At 38.6% G+C, this 22,448-nt stretch overlaps 1 protein-coding gene across 34 annotated transcripts in view; it reads left to right on the top strand.

Annotated features, from left to right (window-relative positions):
- Map2 (microtubule associated protein 2) overlaps nucleotides 1-22,448 on the top strand; it is a 279,474-nt gene that overhangs the window by 137,626 nt on the left and 119,400 nt on the right. For 9 of the 34 annotated variants that reach the window (XM_028870084.2, XM_037210330.1, XM_028870085.2 and 6 more), the window contains exons 1-2: nucleotides 3,915-4,336; nucleotides 4,607-4,671. The gene's annotated coding sequence lies outside the window, so the exon portion shown is untranslated. The other 25 variants (XM_037210312.1, XM_037210311.1, XM_028870078.2 and 22 more) reach the window with 5 other exon arrangements.

Below are 22,448 nucleotides of genomic sequence, written 5' to 3'. Positions count from 1 at the left end.
TTTGCAAAGTACATACACATCTGCTTATTAGCTAGAATAACAAACTCAAGAGGGTTAGGTGAGAGTGTATTATTTCCATTCATTTTAAAATAAAAAATAACATTATTTATGGCCTTATTTGTGTTGAAACAAGGTCTCACAGTGTAATCCAGTCCGGCCTTGAACTTTCATCTCTGCCTTTCTTTTATTTCTGAATTCTAGGGAACATAGGCATGTAACACTGTGCTCAGCTATAGTCAAGTTAAAAAATGTCAATATATTTTTGTCCCTGAGATCACCTTCATTAACTATTATAATATTTTTAATCAAAATATTAAAATATAGTGTATTTTAACACTAACAGTAAACAAGCGCTTTCTGGTCATTTAAGAGCATGTAGCCTCTTTTAGGTACTTCACAGAATTCAAAGAAAGTAGGAGAGAAATCTCTATTTTCAGTAGATTTAAAGCTTACAATAGAAATCATAATACTGATCTTATGGAAATGTAAATAAAATATGATATTCACATAGAATGCTTAATATAAAGAGGAGGGAAAGCAGTGTGGGCCCAAAGGATGGCTTTCCGCGTGTTTGAACAGTCTAATTCTGTTTAAACAGAACTAATTTACCCACTAGTGTAATTTTCACATTTGCCTTTTAAAAGATACTTTTCATGCATAAGAGTTGTGTATATACCATTCTCACCATTGCCTCCCCACTCCAACCCTGACTACCCCCATGAGTCCCCACCACTTCCACTCAAATTCAGGATCTCTTCTTCACTATTGTATCAGTACACACACGCACACACACACATGCACACACACACACATACACACACGCATGCACGCACGCACGCGCGTGCGCGCACACACACGCACACACGCACACACACACAGAGGGAGGAGAGAGAGAGGAGAGAGAGAGAGAGAGAGAGAGAGAGAGAGAGAGAGAGAGAGAGAGAGAGAGAGAGAAATTGACCTAGTCCATCCAGTGTTGCTCATGTATTTAGGGATAACTACTTGAGACTGAATATCCATTGTTGGAGAAACATCGTTCTCACTCTCTCGGCCATCATTAATTGACTGTAGCTCTTCATCTAGGGCCCAGTGAAATTCATCCCCAGCCACATTGGCGTGTGAGCTGGTGCCATCATTATGCGCATCTTGTTTAGGAAGCCATACTGTTATGACCTCATGAGTCCCGCCCCTTTGTGGTGTCTAGAAGGAGGAAAGTGGGGACACCATCACTCAGCAGCTCCGCCAGCACTTATGGTCCTCCCAGCCCCTCTTCTGCAGTGCTCCCTGAGCCTGGGGTAGAAGGTTGCAATGTAGATTACCAACTACGACTGGGCATCCCCATAGTCATTTATTCTCTGTGTTTTCATCAGCTCTAGATCTCTATTAATGCTGCTTTCTGCTGGGGTGAAAGGTCCTTTGATGAGTGGTGAGAACTGCAGATAGAAATCAGGTTAGTTTAGGAAAACGGCAGTATTCGATCCTGCTCTAGGGTCTGTGACTCTCCTGCCATGGGTAGCTGGCTTGGGTTACATACAGTACCAGGTATGGATTCCTTCCTATGGAGCAGTCCTTAAGTCCAAATAGATAGCTCTTGGTTACCCCCAAAATAAAACTGTTAACACACCATTGAGGATGACTTGCCAGACCAGTCATTTTTGTGATTCATAGGCTGTGGATAATTACCCGAAAATCACTTCCGAAACCTCTGGTGAAAAAGAAAAATAGACATTTTGAAGAGATCATATTTAAAAAGGCACAGGAGATGGTAGTGGGGAGAATACTAGCTAGTGGATAGGATTCTCTAAAACATGAACTCTTTTATAGTATCTATGACAATCATATATATTTAATGTGATTTATTCATTTTGTAGTTGAACTGAGGTACAGTGAAAAGAGGATGGTGGTGGTGGTAATCTGCTTATTGTAGATACTTAGAAAATCAGCATGACTATCTCTCTATAGTGTGTGTGTGTGTGTGTGTGTGTGTGTGTGTGTGTGTGTGTGTGTTGCTCATGGCCTTTTGCATGCTAAACACATGTTCTATAACTAAGCTAAACCTCCAGTCCTGAAAGGAAAAAAGAATGAAAGAATGTGTAGTATATAAACAGAAACAACGCCAAGCTACATTTTTTCCTAAGTAGTTTAAAATTTAGATTTTAGTAAATATTACATCCTCCAGTGGCTAATTATGAGTGACACTTCCACTTACACACACACACACACACACACACACACACACACACACACACAATCAGAACACTCAGTTTCCCAGCTTCTTTGTTTTAGATGACCCCAGGAAGATTTATATTGTCATATCTAGGGGGATTCTGGCTCATTTTGATTATCCATTTTCATCTTTGCAAAAAGAATGATGCCGGTAATATCAGAAGTCCCAGGACTGGATGATTAAGCTGGTTCAACAAGACAGATCTGCAAAGAGTAGTTGATCCATCTGATTACCAGACTAGAAAAGAAAGAAATGCTGTTAAGATAATCACCCAAGATTTTGTGGCCTCACACAGTCCAGCACAGACATTAGGCAAGGCCGGTTCTCAGGATGATTGCAGTGTGTCTGAAAAGGGAAGATTGTTGCTTTGGCAAATCAAAGGTTTAGAAAATCAAAGACAATGGATTTTTAGCGGATTCTATTTTTCCTGCAAACAGCATAAGAGAAAAGAAGCGAAAGAAAGCCCCTTGATGAGAGGGGACAGTGGGCTAGTCAGGAAGCCAGCCTGCTGCTTCTGCATGGGAATTTGGTTTGGTGGCAGGCCTCAGGCCTCCACTTTCTCATCTATAAAACAAAGGGTATTGGGGTGGGGCTGGATGGTTTCTGCGGATGCAGATATGGATTGGATCGATCTCATAGAAAAAGAACAAAAATTTGAATATTTATGAAAGCAAAATTAGCGAGTGATCAAAAACGAGGAAGAGCGTGGCAGAAGGAAATGAAAATCCATCTTACTGAATTCAAAATACAACACAGAACTGTCAGAAACCAAGCTTTGCAGAAGGAAGAGAAGGAACTGTGTCCTTTGTCTCCAGATTTTCTCCACTGTGGTCTTGTTCTCTCTTCCCCAGCATCACCTTTATTTTTCCTCTCTCTCTCTCTCCCTCCCTACTTTTTGTTTCCGGTAACCATGGTGATGCTTCCTCTCAGCAACCTTCCTTGCAGCTGGCCCTTTTGGTACATAGCAAATTTACTCCATTTACTGGTGCAGGGTTCTAACAATGCTTTAACAATTCATTTATTAACATGTTCTCCAGGATAACACATGGGGAGAATTATTCTACAGTGAAGACCCCTACATAAGGGGCACTGTATAACAGGGATATTCAATTGTTAATTTCAGTTGCCAACATTGGAGGGGAGGCTGATTATGCCAAACACTGATTTCCCTGTAACGGCCCTCACCTCAGGGACTGCAAAGGTCCCCACTCAAACTGGTTGCCACCTCCTTTTGTATGGAACCAGAATAAATGATTGCATAGAGATATCACATGGCAATCCTTGTAAGAGAAACATTGCCAAGTGAGTAATTATCACAGTTACAAAGCCATTGAATTTTCTGTAGAAAAATATATGCCAGTATGTACATTCCCTTAATGAAACTTTTATTTTGGAATATAAATAAACAATGTGCAATAACTTAACAATATTGGATTCATCTTACAATGACAAAGCCTCAAACAATCTTTAGTATCCCTCATATAGATAATAAAAATTCCCATAAATGATCATTTACTTATGTCCATCTTGTGTAGCTTAACTTTCTTGTAATCCTATATGCCTGAAAAAAGGTCTCTAAACATTCTCTCTCTCTCTCTCTCTCTCTCTCTCTCTCTCTCTCTCTCTCTCTCTCTCTCTCTCTCTCTCTCTCTCTCTCTCTGTAAAACACAAAGGAGACCAGATGATGACATGCATAGGCTTATAGACTGGACTCCTGGGGACACACTTGGATGGAGGCAATTAAAATGCCTGTCAGGCATTTGGTACCAGAAGTCCCCGTGGCAAACCGCTAAATCCTAAGCCAGGGCACCATCCTATTGTCAGTGAATGATGGCGGAGCTGAGTGGCTTGTCATCATTCTCGAAAATTCCGGGGCGAGTGAGCTCTCTCTCCCTCTCCTATTCGCCTTATTTTCCTTTCCGCCACTGCGGGGACTTTTTTTAATTTGCAGCTTCCCTTTCCCCGGCACACACAGACAGGAGCTGGTGGCTTTCAGACTGCGTCTGTCTGGAGCTAGAGAGACACAGCAGAGGGAGTGTTCTTGGAGAAGGGTTCTGCAGCAGCAGTTCCAACGGACTGGATTCAGGGGCCATTGCTGCCTATGCACTGGTAATGCTTTAGGGCTTTTGCATTCTATTTCACTTTATTTTTAATCTACCATTTCTAAGGATCTGCTTTATGTTGTCTCGGATTACCGTGTTTTAAATACGTTATTGGAGCTTAAAATTCAAGCGCTGCATTTGCTGTACTACAGGCTGCAAGTGGTAAATGTATTATCTGGCTATAAGGGATAAATGGACTTATTGGTGAGTTACGATTTTTGATATTTAGTTGACAAACCTATATGTATGTACGCGTTTTCTTTTGTTGTTTCTCTAGATTCTTCAGCTTGACTCTGGCAGAGGACGTACTGATTAGAAACCACTCAATCAGAAAATTAAAAGGTACTGCATGTTTTACTTGGATGTTTAAATGAGGGGATATTTAGAAAGAACTGGAATGTTTTTTATTTAGGTTTGTCTCTTTGTAGTTGGTCTTTATCCCGGAGACCATGCTGATCATTGTCTATAAGATGTAGGGTTTCTTATGCAGATTGTACCACCAACCGAGGCTATTTTGAATAGAAAGTATCTTAAAAAAATATGTCTTTTGTCTATGTTGTAAGGAATATCAGCATGCCTAGCTGGTTTGTAATGTTTGAATTTTGTCATTGTGACAGTTAACAAAATGTCTGAAATTCTGTATCACAAAGAAAATATATTCTTTTGAATTTAAAAGAAATATGTTAAAAATGACTTTAACTGAAGGTTTCCTATGGATCCGTGGATTTTTTTAAAAAAACATTCTAAATAAAATGGTTCACTCTTTGTAGATGGGACCAGCACTGGAGATCGAAGCCCAGGCATGACTCAGTGTTGTTAGGTTTTGTGAATAAAATATTGTAATTTCTTTACTAATGTTTTAGTTTACAACAGGGGATATTTTTAAAGTAAAAAAATGGTTAATCCTTAAAAGAATTTAGTATCATATGCTTTATTCAGAATTAATAGCATAAAAAGGAATTCCTTTCTCTTACTAGGAAAGCAGCTGAGCCCATTGATCTAGGCCTTATGCCTTACATGAAAAATATCAGTTTTTAAATTTAGCATCAGGGATGTATATTGATTTGAAAGGGCAATTATGGATACTGTCCACCCTTTAATTTTTTTTAATATTGTCTTTGACTTTAACATACGTTCTTGCCCATAAATCCTATATAGTAGTCACTTGCCTTTTAAAAAAAATGGAAGACATTTTCTGCCTTCCTGAGAAGAGACCAATACCACCCCCCTAAACCTTCTCTTGGCATCTTTATAGCATTTCTTCTTCAAGACTGCCAGTTTGAAATATTTCATACAGAAGGTTTAGCATTTTAAAAATGATAACTTAAAAATGGTTGAGATAGCCAGCCTAGGAGTGAAATCTCGTAAGTGTACACCATGAATGTGAGTCTTTGCAGCAGCTGAGGGAGACTTGTGCATTGTCCTCGGTCAATTTTCTCTGCAATGTGCAATCTCGAATGACTTAATTTATTCATTCCTTAAGCATTGCTGAAGAGCCTGGCTTCTGTGGGTAGTTCCAGTGCAAGAGAGGGGAGAAACAGATGACACGGTCCGCAGGCTCCCAGAGCATAGGCTCAAACACAGGATTTTTGAACAGGAGAATTTTTTTTTTTTAATAAATTAGTGTGCTCTCCAAAACGATGCTATGTTATTTCAGGTATTGCATACATTCCAGTGGACTGGTCTTAAAGACAGATGAAATGATTATGCATTTTTTGGTCTCAGAAATTATTCATACAGGATTGTGTATGTAAGCCTGAAACAAAACTCATCATCCCCCCTGGATGTTGTAAAACTCTTAAGATCATTGCTTTTTTTATGTTTTACTTAGAGTAAATGAAAATATTTCATGTTTGGTGAAAATTATCTGTTATTTTCTTACCTGACCAATCTATGTAGAATACACACATACACACACACACACACACACACACACACACACACACACACACCCCTCCCATGTGGTCTGATTCTTAGCTTTCAGATGTATCAGAAACTTGTATTTATTTTAAGCTTTGGGGTGTCTGTGCTAATTGGAAAAGATGGAATTATCATTGTCCTATTCGACAAGAAGTCTGCAATACATTGTCAATACGAACTGCTCCACTCCATTCCAATTTGCCTAGGCTTTGGAAAGGCAGCACATGACCACCAGGAGCCTCCTATTGCCTCCCTTTCCAGGGCCACTTTGAAATCATCTAGTGGGGATGATGATGGACTCAGTAATAAGAACAAGCTTGTTAAAATAGCTGTCAGTGAGTCAAATCCAAGCAGACCCAGCTCTGGGGTTCTAAGGCAGATCTCAGTGCCATGGTGACTAATCAATATCGTCTGCACAGTTGTTAACTTCTTTACTGAATTTTCTCTTCATAATATTATTTTTAATACACAAAATAGTGGCCAGACCACAACAGTTCAGTTAATATTTATTTATTTATTTAATTACTTAATTTGCAAATGAATTTGTTATTTCTCATTTTTTTTATTTTGCTTTTCATATGATGATGCATGAAGAATAAAAATTTGATATTTTCGGTGTTTAGTTACCTAAAATTTGTGTGTATGTGTGTCCTGTTATTAATTATTAATGTTTTGTGGTGCTGAGGTTTGAACCCAAAACTCCATAAATTCCAGGCATTGGCTCTACCACTGAGTTACAACCCCAGTTCATAGCTATTAATTATTAGATCAGTTGTTTTGGTAGAAAAGGAAAGCTATGTGTCAAAGTTTCTTCAGATTATGTGGGAAATGATTTTTCTGGATTTGTGTTAAAGTGGATAAAAATTCAATTTCATTAGAAGAAGAAAAAAAAAAAGGTGAACTGCAGCCTGGGCTTTGCTATTGGCACCTCCTACACAGTCCTTCCAGGCTCCATTCCAGGTCTCCTGCCAAGCTTCTGCAGTAGCAGAGGAGCAGAGGACCTCATCGCTTTATTTCTCTATACACACCATGCTAGGAATGATAAGAGATGAGCAAGAGAACAGTGGGGAGTAGATGATGTAAGCAGGAATGGTGGCACCCCTGAAATCTCAGCATTCAGGAGACTGAGGCAGGAAGATCACCAGTTCTAGGTTGCAGTGAGCTACATTGTTAGAAGCTGTCTCTAAAAGAAAAAAAAAAGTGCATAGATTTTCATGTTATATACATAAAGACTCTGTAAGGAAACTTCTAGAATCATAATAATTTTGGAGAATGCCTTTTGTTCCTGTCATGTGCTTTTGTTAATTAGAACTATAATTTGTTATTGCTAGCTATCTGCCTGGCATTATCCTAAGCTCATAGCATGTGATACCCCATTTAACTCTCTCTGTAATCCTCAGAATTAGGTTCAGTCTCCATTTTATAGATGCGTGAACTGAGGCTCCAACTGCGCAATTTCCATGTCTGGTCCAAAGCCCTCATAGAGATTCATAAATATTAAATTTTTCTAGCAGATTTTTTATACATATTTTCTTAATACTATGTTTATGTGGGTAATACAAGGCTGCAGTGTGATCAAAAGAGTATACGTTGCAGATTCTCACATGTAATAAAAGTATATCTTCAAATAGTTACACCCTTCAAGTTCTTATATGTTAAACATATATGTAATACTCATATTTTCATACATCTTATATAATATATTTAATTACAAGCACTTTCTTCAAATAAGGCTGTCAGATAAACTTATAAGATTTTAAATAAATTAATAACACATTTCTTTGTCATTTTCCTGGGGTTTTATAATTAATTGTATAGTCTGTATGTGAACATTAGTTGGAGAATTCAAGAGCAAAATACCACAACTCATATTATAGTTTGCAAGGTCTTTTACAATTGAAATAGTCACAAGAACTTTGAGTGTCTGAAATAAATAAAGTGGAAAGTTGCGCCATGAAAACTGTGAAAAAATATTCAAACTCAAGGACAAGCTACCCATAAAAATCACCAGAGAAATAAGAGATAGAGAGTATGTATTAGGACCCTCTTCTTGTGAAAGAATGGCGTCAACAGAATAGTTCCTGAGGTTAGGTGGTGCAGTAGGAGCAGGACAGGGAAGCATAAAGCATCATTTTAGATGCTCTCATAGAGAAAAAAAGGTCCAAAGAGCATTGATTGTACCATACCAGCCATATAATTTCCTCGGGGACTTCATTGCATGGAGTTTATGCATGAGGCATTTGTGGTGAGATTCAGGGATGACCAGAAGTATCAAGGAGTATACAGCATTGGAGGAGCTTCAAGAAAAGAAAAGATTAACATAAGCAGTGAAGGAACTGGCCAAGCCTGGGAAGCACAGATGGATCTCAGATGTCCTAGAACATAGGTCAGATCAAGGGGACTCTTGGAAACAAAGGGTGGATGAGTACATGAATACTACAAGGCTATACCATATGAAATGACTGTTTCCCTCTTTGAATAGCAAAATAAAAATGTCATACAGTTGAAGAAGGTTTTAAAGAGTACATTGAGTTTTAAATTTTTTTTTGCTTCATATTTGTGTGGGTTTTTTTCCTATTCAATAGGAATATATTTTTAAGCAGAAGATAACTATGACCAAAGTCATTTTCAGATTATTTATCTTACAGCTCTGTGTAAGACTGTTAAAGTAAGCATGTTGCACTAAGCATCATTTTAGATGCTGCAATAGAGGAATAAAAGGACCAATAAGCATTGCTTGTTAATATGAAAAAAAGAGGTCATGAAAGTGAAAGATGCTTCTGAGCCCAAAATTACACTCAGATACAGCAGCTGATTGACTGATGGGAGAAATTAAAGGCGGAAGAATAATTCACAGGTGACTTCAAAGTTTGAAACTGATAGAAAAGTGACTTAAAGAAAGGTGTCTAAGAGCTACCTGAAGGAAGGAGTCCTTTTTTTTTTAATTGATCCTTGAATGTATAGAAGACACATAGCCAATTATTGCTATGTGAGTGGTAGAGGGTGCGTTAAAAGATGATGATATGTGTGTAGAGTGTGAGGATAGACTGTGGGTGATACGGACATGTGAAGAGATTGGGGTGAGAAATTGCAGAGCACGTAGACACAAGGTAAAGAAAGGTCTGAAGGATGTGGTGATGCTACCAAGCAAAAGGGTGAGAGGAGAACCTAAAAGAAGATATGTTACAGCACTCTCATTATAGAAACGGGATGAGGCAGAAATTAGCAACATAGAAGGAAGAATAAGAAGACAAACAAAAGAAGTGTGTAGTGAATGTGTTAGAAAACAAAACTAATATCTGGACTCTTCAGAAAATTAAAGAATAAAAATAATTCAATCAATCTACGTTTTATAAAACTTTATAAGTCTACATTTTATATAAGAAAAGAAGTGATGCTCACCCAAAATTTTATAATGTATAGGGGCTAATACTTTATGAACACTTTATCTCCTTTTATCTCATTCTGTTGTGTTTAAATTTACATAATCAGGACCAGGGAATACATAATTGGGTTTTGTCCTTTTCCCACTCATCATGATCTTAAGAATCTTACATTTTTCTCACTTGCATAATTTTCTGACACACAGACATTGATTATCTTTTTCACCGTGCTTTCCAGTTTGCCATGGTCATCATAAGGTTGCAATGGAATCATCATAAGGTTGCAATGGAATCATTCATACCTCACCCCTACAGCACAGATGTCTTCCAATGGATGTTACCCAAAACCAAAATCACATTCTATATTGTTAAATCCTTGGCCAGATAAAATATACTGGGTTCAAAATGTGTCTGTGGTTTGCTCTGGAACACAGTGTCAGTATCTGAGAATCTGTCAATATCAGGCATGTGCTAGCTTGTGGCAGATACTTTCATTGTAACTGTGGTGTACATCACTCACTTTATGAATGAAGGGACAGAGACCCCAATGGTTGTGCTTCTTAGTTTTTAATCTAAGACAGTCTACAAGCCAGTCAAATTATGGCACAGCCACAAAATCTTATGAAGTAAGTAATGTAAAAATATGTTTAACAAGCTAAAGACTCAGAGGAAAGCAAGTTAAAGTCGGAGGAAGGCAAGGAACCAATGATGGAACTCAGTGGGCTTTTGACACTTGTTAACATAAGAAGCCTCAAGAAAAGGGTTAGGCAGACAGAGAGGGGTGGGGGATGGAGATATATATATATATATATATATATATATATATATATATATATATATATATATACAGAAAAAGAATGCATTTATAGAACAAGGTCCTAATAAAGTATGGAAATGAATAGAGAGACAAGGGTTTAGGGCTGAGTAGCAAGATTCTACAGACTAGAGCAAAAGAAAAAAAAAAAAACGTGGGGCGTTCTTGTGGTAAGAAAATGATGTCTAGACTTTATCCTAACCTGGAGGCAAATTCGCCCATTCAGCCAATGAATACTTTGTGCACTCTAGACTCCAGGTTCTTTTCCTGGCCTTTGGCAATTTCCTTCTAGAGGAGGAAATAACCAGTGGGTTAAAAGTAAAATTCGTACATTGTTGCCATGGCCACTGTGCAGAGAATAGGTCCTAAGCAGGATAGAGGAGATGCTAGGAAATTTACCTCTGCAACCTTAAAGCAGAGATGAAGAGAAGGGAGTCTGTTGAAATTCAGATTCTGAACGTTAAGGCTAGAAGGAGGTCTGAGGTTCTGTATTTGGACAAGCACCAGGTAACAGCATTGCTGGAACTACACTTTCATTAGGGAGAGGCTAGAAGGCAAATGGCCCCCAACCACAGAAATGATTAGAGCCACTGTTAAGAGCAAATCCAGTGTGAGCCCTTGTTTTTGTTCAGTAAGACTGCGCACTCCCCAGCCTCTCTGAGGTAAGGGAGAATTGCCTCTCTTTACTCCTGAGATTTTGTCATTACAGCCAGTTATTTTTGCAAACGATCCATTAAACCAGCCATAATGAGCTGTTGGCATTTCATTCCCTCTGTCCATGGTCTCTGCTTATTACAACATAATGAATTCTTGTGGTTCAAGTTTGGGAATGTGAATCTATATAACCCTGGGCCAGTGTCTGAGCTCCAGTTCTCTATTCTTGAACCCTAATTTACTTGAACCTCTTCTCTGACTAGAGCAGAGGTTCCCAGCCTGTGGATCATGACTCCACTGTGGAGGGAAAGGTGTCGAACAACCCTTTCATGGGGTCACATAGCAGTATCCTGCATATCAGATATTTACATTATGATTTGTAACAGTAGCAAAATTAGAGTTATGAAGTAGCAATGGAATAATTTTATGATTTTGGGTTGCCTCAACACGGAGAACTATATTAAAGGATCACAGCATTAAGAAGGTTGAGAACCACTGATTTATAGGATCAACCCAGTATCTACTTAGTCCTTGCCATATATCATCCTCTTTATGCAAAACTCCCAGAGTTTGCATCATATCCTTTTCTACCCACATCTTAATGCAAGCTTTGGGTGAGTCTTCTAGAACCACATCGAACTGTTAAGATTAGTCTCCAATTTAAGGAAAGAGCCTCCAACTCACACTCGGTCAAAATAATTTCTCTCTGGTGGACCATTTTGTTGGTTGAATTGTATTGCTTTGAAGAGTTCTTCAGACTGTTGCAGGGAGACACATGTGTAAACAGCTGAGTGTCTTGAGTGGCTGGTATTCTCAGGAAACCTTGGTGCATGGGGCTGGAGAGATGGCTCAGCAGTTAAAAGCACCTAGTGCTCTTTCTTGGTGATGACCCACTTTTGCCCCAGCACCCACATGGCAACTCACAATCACCTGTAACTTCAGTTCCAGGTGAAGGGCTCCCTCCTCTGGCCCCTCTGGGCTCCTGCACACACAATGCATGTAAATTTATGTGGGCAAAATGGGTAACACACAAACTATGGAACTCTTTTTAAAGAAATCTTGGTACACTCAGAAGGAATATTGGCTTTCCACTGCCATTGCTGGGTTATAATTGAGATTTCCCCTTTAGCATCAGGAATCCAGGAAAATTGACTTATTTGAGTCTTTTCACACCATGTATTTTAAAATATCTGGAAAAATAAGCCATTGGACAAATAAGGCTTACTTGCCTATAAAGGAAAAATATCTTAAGTGTGTTTTGAACATCAGTGGTACTTTTTATTATCATTTAACATTTGTTTCCACATAACTAAATTTATTTCTAAGCATGCCATGACAAGGTCTCTAGACTAAGCACTTTCATTTTGCAATTTGATAAATACTTCAGCAGCCTAATGGAAACAAAGAATATCCTAGAAACTTGAATCTAAAAAATTACAGAGAAATATCAAGTTAAATTCAAATAAAGAAAAGTGAACAAGCCGATTACTTTTTTTCCGAGAATGTTTAAGAAAGATCCTTGAAAAGTGCAGTCTCAGGCACCTTGGACCTATTCTGTCTACACAAAATACACCAAGGAGAAGCAAAGGAAATGAGAAAAGTGTGTGTGTGTGTGTGTGTTCGTCTTTCTATATGGACAATGCTGGTGGCTTTTGTATAATGAAGCTGAAACTGGAAATTTTTTTTTTCAGAATCTGAATGCCATGCCTTCATCATTTTGGCATTCCTTCACATTCCTTCAAGGGTTGAATGGTTGAGCATTTCAAAGTGACAGAGTATCATCTCTGGCCCCTCCCTCTCTCCCTTCTTCCATCTCTCCCTCTCTCCTTCTCTTCCTCCCTCCCCCCTCTCTTTCTTGCTCCCCCAACACACACACAGATGCACATGTGTGCACACACACAGGTCTTTCTCCCTTCCCTCTCTTCATCCCTCTTTCCCTCTAAATAAAGTATGAAGCAATCATCTTTTTCCATGGATTCTGTTTAAGTCTGATTCATATGGTTTTCATTAACCTTTCTTAAAATTCCCTTCCTGTGTTAATGACTCTGGATTATGACCATTAAAGAAGCCGGATGTATATTAATCTCCATCTGGCATTAGTTAAAACAAAACTAGTCCATTTAACACCTCATAACCAAAATACAGTTTTCATAATATGTAGGAGTTGGAGAAATAATGGTTCTTTTTGGAAAGATCCTGTTCTGTATCCAAGATGAACAATAGATATATTTTTTCCTATTTATTGTCAGTTTTAGAAATTTCTTGCTAGTGGTAAAAATTCGTGACTCAATACAAGGAAAAATATGACATGTAGACATTAATGGTTCTTCCGACACTGCTTTGGGTTAGCATAAATTTTAGTGTACTTAGAGGTGAATTTGAGATATTCCAGACTCTTAAAAGTAAAAGCCTAAGTAGGCTGCCTAGTCTCAAAGCATGACTGCAGAAATCTCATGTAATTGACATGATTATGTTGGTGGTACTTTGGAAATATGGGAAGTAACAATCAAAAATGTAGGGGGGAGAAGAGATTCAGGAAGAATTCATGACTCCAAGTTAGTCATATAACTCTGCTCAGAATGTTGTACTTTTCATTTCCAGGACAGTGGATAGCTGAAAAGATAAGAGATAACCAGGAAATGTAACATCAGGGTCAATGCATACATGTTTCCCATTCTTCTCTCTATGCTATGCTCATGAAACCTCAGCTTATATATTTTTGGAGTAATGTATCTGGATTTCAAAAAGAAAAAAGAAAGATAGAAATAACCTGGGAACCAAACTTGAGTCCTCTAGAAGAGGAGCAAGGACTCTTAACCATTGAGCCATCTATCTTTTCAGCCCCTGGTTTGGCTTGTAACAACTATTAAAAGAAAAGGGAATGAGACCATAAACAACTATGCTCAAAACACTGGAATAAATTTAAGCATCCCTGCTCATCTAGTGTCTTAATTTGCTATTGTTGCAAGGGGCTGGTACACTTGATTTAGTCCTAGCCTGTAATAAGCATAGTTCCCATTACTTTCACTCAGAATACCTTCTCTTTCCTCTTCCATAACAACAGACCCTCTCTTTGGTAGGTTTCCAGAATATATGACCATTCAAAATAGAGTTCCAGCCTTCTTGAAAAGGATGTGTAGCCATAAGACTAGTTTCTGGCCAGCAAGTTATAAACTGAAGTTAGATGTGGAATTTACACCAGGTGCATAAAAAGAAAGAGTACAACATTCATCATTATTTCATCCTTCTGCTAGTGCAAACACAGACTTAATGGCTGGAACCCCAACAGCCAATTTCAATGAGAGATAATCTTGCAAACAAATTTTGAGTTTTCTCATTACTTACCACCTAAATTTTCATTTTTATTTAAATGCTTTGAACCTTCTTTTTACTTTCAAAGACTTTCAAGCATTATCGTTACCTACCTAAATAACTTCCATACTAAAATTGTTTCTATGCTGGATGTCATAAGCATTTGCCTAAAATCCCACCTTTTGCAAGGCAGATGCGGGAGGCTCTTAAGTACCAGGTCAGACCGACTGTATAAAGAGACACTATTTTAAAACCAAATACACCAAACAAAACAAAAGTCAAGTCTGATTTCTAAGCTATACAAATGCAAACACTTACTGTGTCCTATCACTTCTACATCTCAAGCACGCTTCAAATTCACCTGCTTCTCTCTCCCCACAAGGATGGTGATGGTTTTGACTTCCACCATGTTTGATCCAAGTCCTGACAACATTTCCCTGTCAATCTCCCCCAATACAAACCATTATCTGAATAGTAGATGGACCAGTCTTTTCAAAACACAGTCTAATTCTTGATATTTTAAGGCTATAAACATTTTTATAGTCCCCCCCACCCCATGACATTCACCCTAAGGTCCCAAGTCTGTACACTGCTGCAGACCATCTGTGATCAGCCTCTGCCAGATGACAGGTCCATCCAATATTGGTAATCCTGGAGCTGATACACATTTCTTTCCTTTTATTCCTCTGTGTTCTTTCTGCATCACTTCCTTACCTTCCCTACTCTCCTTCTTCACTTAACTCAAACCCTGCTCTCTGGCCATATCTCAGAGTTCATGAATGAGCCTTTGACGTCTTCTGGTCTAAGTTAGGTTAGCACCTTGGGGCACTCTCATAGCTGAACTTGTTCCATTATCAGATTAACACATATCTTCTCCACAAGAATGGGATCTCCATGGTGGTTAATCTTACTCCTACCTAGATCCCCAACACTACCAATAGGGACTTGTCCAGAGTCGGTTTTTCAGAAAACACTGCTGAGGTACAAGACTTACAAACTGATCCAATATCTTTTTTCTTCCCCTCAACGGCACCTTTAACATCTCAACCAAAGTTCTACTTCTCAAAACCCCAGCTACCTTCCATTCTGTAGGATCCATGCATGTGTTCTTACCTTCTAATTAGACACTTATAATTTTCTGAGAGACTTCAGTTATGTGTTGACAGTATTCTAAATCACCATTAAGGATACATGCTAGAAAGTGCAAAAATCTTAGAAAAGAGTTTTATTGTAATAACTGCATACATTTAAAGTTATTTCATGTAATCACCTCCATCTTGCCAGAATAGGTATCTCTACAATCTGTGGTTGGTAAACTATACCTTTTTCATAAGCATAATACCAGGCCTTAAAAAGACTTTAACAAATGCTGGTATGTAGTACTGTAGAGTTAGATCCCCTTGGGTTCAGACCCAGGGTCTTCCTGTTATCATCTGGGAAATGCTGGGACCTTATCAAGCCTCCATTGTGTAAAACAAGAATAATGTTGTAAACCGGATTAAAATATTGAGAGAGTGCATAAAGATAATAATCACGTTAGTCATGATTATTGTGTTCTGAGTTTATATTTTGCCATCCTCTCTTTAGCAAATAGGGCAGATGCATAGCTTATTTGACTTATTATAATTTGTTGTTATTGTTATCTATGCTGTTTGTAAGCTGAATGGTAAAGTTTCAAAGCTCCACTGAACCAAAGGTAAGATCTGTAACAGGAGCTTTGAGGCCCTGAGCAGTTTAACTGGGTGTACTCCTCTTTTCTGCCCACTCTTCTTCTGGATTAAAAATAAAACTGACGGATGGAAAGCCACAAGAGAAAAGATGGGGTTACATATGATCCAAGGTCAGCAGAAGGGCCTGGAAATTACATGCATGCTAAATTACACCACCTGAGGCCATCTGAGTGTCGGGAGGGAGTCTGAACAGGGCGTTAAGAGTTCAGCTGTCCCTGTGAGGCTTATCTGCAGTGTAGATTTTGCTGAGCCGCCTCTGGCTCTTTCAGCCTCCAGATGACCAGCTGCTCTCAACCCTCCCAACTGGCTTGACAAGATCTGTCTTCACTTTAGTCTGTTTCCAATGGTCATCTGCTAGAATGCATTGCAGGTAGCTTTCCCTCCTGACTAGTCAGTGTTAGAGTCATCCCCAATACCCAACCTAATCAATTGCCTCCAAGGAAGGTAAATGACCAAGGAAGTCTTTTGCTGACCTTTGTCTCTAAAAAGTGACATAGTTCCTTTTGAGGACACCTCGGGTGAACACAGAGGTAGCAGCCAGGACTCTGTGAGTAACCATGGAGCATCCAGACTACCTCACTTCAGACATGCTGATTCCCTCCGCAGTTTAAGTGTGGTTGGCATCATTTGAGTCAGGCTTGTGCTAATGTAGCTTTCAGGGCTGGTTAAAGTTTCCCTTCCTTCACATGGAAAGATTCTTACTTGGTGTTTGGTATATGTGTTTATTAAGTTGCATATGTGTCTATGTGCCACGTGCACCTATATATGCAAATGTATAACTAAGCATGACTTGTTGAGAAGGCAATAGCTCAGCTTGGTTCAGGATTTCTCCTGCTAATGACAGTTGTATGCTCTTAGGTGGGTTAGTCTGTGGAGTCGTATTTCTCCCCAGTAAATTTCAATAATAGTTTCCTCGAGGATTCACGAGAAATAACTGCATAAGAAAATTGTCAGACTCTCAAACATGAGCAATAAGTGTAGCAAATAGCCTATTTTTTATTTTCAAGCAACCACTAGCTGTAGTTATAGGTTGCCAATTAGTTTTCCACTGCTCTCTTTTATCATAAAAATTCAGGGTTTTACCTCTTTGAACAGTTTCATGGAGTATTTTATTTTTTCTACTTCTTTCGGGGAAAAGAATTCTTCAGTCACATTTCATACTGTGAGCCTGTGACTTTCGCATCAAAGTCGAAATGCTATTTCTTTCTAAAAGACATTTAATAACATTTAACATCTAAAGAAATGCTTTTAAAAATAATTGCATATGGTTTATAATGAAAACTTGGATGACTGAAGCATAATGCATACTCTAATAAGCTGTGCTCCTGGGGGCATTGTATCTTTAATGGTTTCGCTTGTGCTAGTAGTGATGTGGGCAGTGTGCTAATGAAATAACAGTTGATTTGTTCTGAGTTCTGTGGATAATGACTTAAATCAATTGTAGATTAGTTCTGAGGAAGGCAAACCACTTGATTGGCAGTGTGTTTTTCTCCGCTGTGTGAGACATGCAATAAAACTTGCTTAGCATCTTCATCATATCCTTTTAAATCGTAAGGATGACCACTTACATTTTTCTTAAAAGTTCTAATTTTAAAATGTACCTACAAATACATTAAATTGTAAAACAGACTCCCTGACTGACAACCTTTTCGGAAATGAGGTTGTTTGTGGTGTGTATGAGCTCTTCACAGCATAAGGACTTGTTGTAATAAATCTCTCTTTTCACACACATTTTGTGTGTGAAACACACAAACAATCCCTAGCTCAAACTCACCTCTTTAAAGACCCAGGGTCTCCTAAGATCCTTAGTGGAATCTAACTATGGCAGAACTGGACTGACTTCCAATGTGGTTTGCATACATGTGAACTGCTGCCTCTTGGCTCAACGCTGCTACTTTAATGAATCTTGAAATGAATCCCCAGCTTGCTCTGCTCTCTAGAAATAGGTGCTAGACTCATAAGTGATTTCTGGTGATGGCAGGTCTCTGGCAATCCTGGAAAGGGGGCTGATGACTCGTGGACAGCTGTCTGTAGTTCGTCAAATACTACTTGGTATGAAGCCATTTGGGGTAAAAACCATGACCCGTAAATATCAAAGATTATTAGACCTTATGAAGAAAGGAGCTCGCTGTGCATAGCCCATCTTTCATGAGACTCCAATTTAGGGCCAAACTGCACACAGGGAGAAAGTAATAGCTGGTTAAGTAAGACAGACCTGGAGCCAGGTCTTGTTTTATTGAAAACAAAAGCATAATGTAGATTCTAAAATAAGTAGATATCAACATTATTCTTTTCTGACCTTGCATTTTACCCACAGTGCCTAAGAATCAAGGGCACTATCATTATCAAACACAGCATGCCTACATACAACACTCATTCATATAGTCACTGTGTCATCTGATGGTGATAACAGAACTTATTACAAAGAGTCAGTAGAATATACATGCACACAGAATGGTGTTCTCTTCATCTTTTTTTTGTGGAGAAAGGGGAAGCAAGTAACAAGTAAACACAGAGATCAGCCCTTTCGAAGTTGACTGCATGGTTAAGGCAGCTCTTTTCATTTCTTTACTTTTTTATGAGTGTTTCACCTGCATGTGAGTATGTTCACTATGTGTGTGCCTGCTCCCTGTGGAGGTCAGAAGAGGGCATCAGCTCCCTGGAACTGGAATTAGAATAGTCATGAGCGGCCATGTGGATGCTAGGAACCAAACCCACGTGCTTTGTAAGAGCAACAAATACTCCAAACCATTGAGCCGTTCTCTCCAGCCCCACACAGCAACTATTAACAACCAGCAGGAGCTTCTTCCCAATCTCTTATTTCCACAGAAAACATCATTTCATACCTGTATCTTCTTTTTTCAACCACGTGACAGAGTAAATGGCTTTGGATGTGCTTACCAGAGTCTCCGTGTTTAGGTATGATGTAATGAGAGTCTTAAAACTCTCTCAGTGTTTGTAAGAAAATGCATGACTGTTCATAGTAGTCTCAGAGTTCATCTGAGATCTAAAGGCCATATGTGCAAGCAGAAAGAAAGAGATTAGGAAAAGTTCACATAATGCCAAGATAAAGGCACAGATGTTCTGCTCTGGGTGAAGAGAGGACTGCGTAGTTTTGGTGAGAGGCCCTGATAAATTCCTGTTAGACAAGGGTTCTGTCTTGTGGAATTGCAGATCATGTGGTCCCCTGGGTGTTTTGTTTTGCCTCCTTTGGTACCTTTGGTAGCAAGCAGCTAGAGAAACACTTAAGTCTGCCCACCTGGGAGGAGAGGTATCAATGAGAGAACAAGAGATCACAGAAAGGACCAAAAGAGAAGCAGACATTTGCACTTTTAAAAATAATACTCATGCTGGTGAGATGACTCATCATGTAAAGATGTTTGTTGTCAATCCTGACTACCCGAGTTTGAGCTCCAGGACCAGCATGATAGAAGAGAATTGACTCCCATGGGTTGTCTTCTGACTTTCACATGTATGTAGCAACAGGCTCCACACCCCCAGATTTAATTAAATTTTTGTTTTAAAAAATCATACTTATTGTCCCAAGGTGAGACTACAGTATTCACACGTTCTGTGCCAAGTACCCTTGAAACAAAAATACTGTATAAATCTTTATCTTAATCCGTGTTAATCCAGCTAAGCTGATTTAGGCGTTTGGCTCTTGAGTTAACTAATGAGACTGTTATAGGAGTTCAGTGTACTGTGTACACAATCATAGATTGCAGGAAAATTTGTTTCTGGTCTTCAGAAAACCATTGGCATCTATTCTGGTGATACATTTGTTATCTGGTACGAATTCCAGCAGGTATGACATAATAATAACTCATAGACGAGAGATCCTTTTGCTTGTGATGAACTTGTGTCATTATGGAAGGTATAAAAGATTTCACAAGCTTCAATGGAGTAACCTATAATGGTGGTCTGTCTGGTGGAGAGTGGGTCCAACTTTCCATCCTCTGCACACAGACAAGTCTAACACTCTGCACATGCCTTTTGTCTGTGGAGAGAAAACTGTGAGGTTCTTTTATTACTTAAGCTAAAATAACAAATAATTATCTCGCTATAAAAGAAAATACTGATAATTATAGTTTGCCAAGCATGTTGTAGAAATAGACAGGAAAGACAAAGTACTCGTGTTAGCAAACTCCAGAACAGAATGCTTCTGCAGACTGGAATAAACTCCCATGGCTAATGGCCTTTCCAAACAAATGCTACAAATTCCAGGAGCTGTTGAAAAGGCTTCGTGGTTATGGTATAATTGGAGGATGAAGACTGTTAAGCCCTGTTGAGAAATTCCCACTGTGTTTAGTTTGTGCAGCCATTATTTGGTTGTAGAGAGAGGAAGGCGGCATTGAGGAAAGAAGGAAAGATATAACAAAAGAAAGAAGTTGAAGTTAAAACTGTAGTCTTGTCACTGTAAATGAAAATATCATAAGAAATCAGTTAGCATCTATCCTTTTTAACGTGGGCACATGGAAGAACTAGAAAATAATTGTGCAAATCCCTTCCTTTGCTTGGTGACATCATTTTGAAAGTAAAAATAATAATAATGACATTTCATGGTTGAGATCATGTCTATGAGTCATTGGTGTCTGCATCTGTGAATGTCTTCCCTTTGTGGAGGTGAGTAACTGCATAATTAAGTTGTCATTTAAAGCAACAATAACAGCAAAATGTCAAATGCTAACCCCAGTGTCATATGGCAAATTTCTGATATTTGTATTTTAAGGATCTTCCGCAATAAATTGATAGCATGCATGATATGAAATTTATCATTTGATGATGCATTCCAACTAATCTCTACAAGGAGTATTTATTAAATTTAAATATACTTTGAAGTTGTTGTATTTTAATGATCAGTATAGCATCTACCAGTTTGTACAAGATAATAAGCACAAAGCATGCCTACTCAACAATGCATCTTCATTGCACAATATACATGTCAAAGTATATTCCTATATAAATGACATTCTACTTTCAAATATGTTGGGGAACTGTATAATTATTTATCATTTAAAACATTTTCAAAAGTTTTAATGTTCTGAATATTTAATTTTTTCTTACAGTGCCTTGAGATACATAATTAAACACAAAGAGAACTAGCTGTTCCATCAAGTGCAGACCAAGGTGATTAAAGAGATAATTTTTGAAAAAAAGAACTGTTCCACTGGGAACAATGAAACTTATAAATCCAGCACTTGGGAAGAAGAGATGGGGTAATTATGTGTTTGATGCAAAATTAGGCTACATCGTGAATTCAAGGACAGCCTGAGATGCGTAGTGAGACCATGTCTCAAAAAATGTCAAGGGCTAGAGATATATCTCACCAGTAAAGTGCTTGCCTCAAGGCCCGGGGCTTGATTTCTTTTAAAACGCACAGAGAGAGAGAGACAAAGAGACAAAGAGACAGAGACAGACAGACAGAGATAGAGAAACAGACAGAGAGAAAAAATAAATTTAAGGATAAATCTAGAACACATTTTGAAAATTTTTAAGCTAATATGTCCCTCCCAGAGTCTTTACTCAGAGTCTTTGACTTAGCAGCACACAATGTCTCTGCTGTTTGCTAGACTCTGACCTTTCTGGTACTCAGTTATCCCTGAATCTCCCTTTTCAACATGAGAAGCTGATTGCTTAAACTAAGAATTCATATTTCTAGCTACCATCTTCTTATTCCTTTTCTTATTCACCCTCTCCTAGCATACGTGACTTCAACTTTTCACCTGTCAAACTCTCTCTCTTCTTAGCACTTCAGTAGATGCTTCTTTTTCCCAATTGTGGTAGTCATTTCTCCAGCACTATGACACATACCTGAGACATACAACTTTTAAAAAAAGAGGTATATTTGGGCTTATAGTATAAACTGTTTCTGCCCATGTCAGTCATCTCAGATTGGGAGTACATGTGCTGAGACACAGTGCATTGGTCTCATGGAGAAAGGTTGCCCAGGAGCCAAGGACTCGGTAGCATCTCAAAGGCATTTCTACAATGTCATGCATTCCTTCTCCTAGACTCCGCCCCACGGAGGTTTCTTCACCTCTGGGAGGAGCCACTCACTGGCTTGTCATCACCAATCCTACAACATGCTATTCTGAGGGTGGGGATTAAAATTGAAACCATATCTCCACTCTACTAGCGGCTTACAATGATTTCTTGAGGGTTCACTTATACAATCTTGCTAAAACTAGAATGGCTAGCCACTATTCCTCACCTGTCTTCACCACAGCAAAGATTCATTCCTAATTCTATGGCCCTTTGAGATCCTGAGAAAATAAGGAAGCATCAAACATCTTTTTAAAAAGGTGA

This window comes from Peromyscus leucopus, chromosome 13 (assembly GCF_004664715.2).
Source record: "Peromyscus leucopus breed LL Stock chromosome 13, UCI_PerLeu_2.1, whole genome shotgun sequence".
NCBI classification, from domain to species: Eukaryota; Metazoa; Chordata; class Mammalia; order Rodentia; family Cricetidae; genus Peromyscus; species Peromyscus leucopus.
The sequence above is the reverse complement of the archived record's forward strand: the minus strand, read 5'-3'. Positions and strand labels throughout refer to the sequence as shown.